A 1878-nucleotide genomic window follows, 5' to 3' on the forward strand; every position below is an offset into this window, starting at 1 on the left:
GGGGGGTTGCCATTGTTTAAATGCGAGGGCATCTAGTATAGGAAGCAAAGTTATGAAAAGTTCTTAGCCACTGAGCAAGGACCTTGAGAAAAGGAAGTGCTGGGTCTAGGGACTCAGGACCAAAGCCTTGCAGGACATCAAGGTCAATTAGCACAACACAGTTCACCAAGGAAATGTGCCATCTCCAACCTTGGTGCACAGCCCCTGGAATCCTAAAGGCTGTGAGTGGCCCTCAAAATGGAAACTATCGGTCTCTCTGCCCAGAGCAGAGTGAAGAAGAGGGAAGAAAATTGAAGGCGCATGAGAACAATGAGTTGAACGGACTAATGAACCACACGAACCTCAAGCTCCAGGACCCTGAGACCTAGGAGAATTATACAGTCCCCAGAAACCACTACCGATTGCCCTGCAAGGTTGTCCAGAAGGTCCTGTATCAGGGGAAGGCAAATGTGGCACAAAAACTTAAAATCGTGGAAGAACAGCCGCATAGAAACCAGCTCACTGGTCAGATTCAATTGGTGGACCCTTGGAGAGGATGAGCCTTAGGCTTGTGGAATTTACCTCCCCAGCTCTCTACTGCCTCCTTGACGCATCCTGACCCCAGGTGGGGTTTCCGAGACTGCAATACTTCACAGGAACAGACAGCATCCTCTTTCTCCCGTGCATTGGCTGGTGGGTTTGAGACACCCACCTTGTGGTTACAGCCTAACCCTTCACCCACTGTGGTCCCAGGGGCTCCTTAGATAGGTGTAGAAGGGGAACCAGAGTGCCAGGGAGTTCTGAACAGCTTAGAACAGCTGCTAGACATTGAGAGGACTTTGTCCAAGGACAAGTTTCAGGAAGCAGGAAGGGGTAGAACCGAAGGACGAAAAGAAAGGGGGAAGCACAGGGAAGAGGAAGGGAGGGGCCTGCTCCTCCACGGTGGGGATTGCAGCCTGGGACATGAAGCAACCCGTGTACAAATGGGTGCGTGGGAAAGTGGCTCCGAAAATCGCAATGCATGATAAAAGTTAAAAACACAGCGAGGGCAAATTTACATAAGATTTAAAAGCAAGCTCACGTTGTTGGTCAGTCTGCTGTTCACAGCCCAGCCACTGTCCCAGGCAAAGCCAAAGAAGCCCCAACTGGAGCGAAGCCATCTCATCAACCTTGTCCTTTCGAAGGAGAAGCTTAGGAGATGACGTACACATTCCAGATCCTCCATTTTCTGAAGTTGGGGAGCTGGATTCAGAGTCATCCCAGGAGCCAGACTTTAGAACCAGCGACTTGAATCACCCACCTTACTCTTCATATTTGCCTTCGGATAATTGAGTGGATTCCAAAGATAGATCCTTTAGAAATAACTGTGCTTTTCAACCGAGCCCGTTTTTCCTTAGACTGACAGCTTCAACAGGGTTTGCCTAGTTTGTCTTGCCCCCCTCCCTCCCAATCCCTGGGCCAGGTACCTCTCAGATGCTCCATCGATCTCTCTTTCTGAGGCCCTTCCCTCCTCTCCGAGCCTCAGGAGTCTGTCTGGCTGGTGCAAATAGTTAATACTCTCAGCTGCTCACAGAAACGTTGAAGTTTCGAGTTTCCTCACACATGCCTCAGAAAACCTGGCCAGCAGTCTGTGTGTGAGAAATCAGTCATCCAAACCACACATGGGTCCCCAAGAGTGGAGCCGGGGACTCCACTCCCCGGGACTGCCTCCCTCGCTGCGACGTCCTGATGTCCTACTCGCCTCTCCGTTCAGAGGGCTCTTTGGTGCGGAATCGTTAATATTGATTCCAGAAAAGAGTTGCTCTAAATCAGCACCCTCCAAACAAAACCTCCATGCCTTCTTGAGTGAAGAGCAGCCATGGAGTGGTTCTGTTCATGGAGAGCCGCCGAGCAACCTCC

Source organism: Echinops telfairi, unplaced genomic scaffold (assembly GCF_000313985.2).
Source record: "Echinops telfairi isolate 266 unplaced genomic scaffold, ASM31398v2 ScPeMD7_4;HRSCAF=17, whole genome shotgun sequence".
NCBI classification, from domain to species: Eukaryota; Metazoa; Chordata; class Mammalia; order Afrosoricida; family Tenrecidae; genus Echinops; species Echinops telfairi.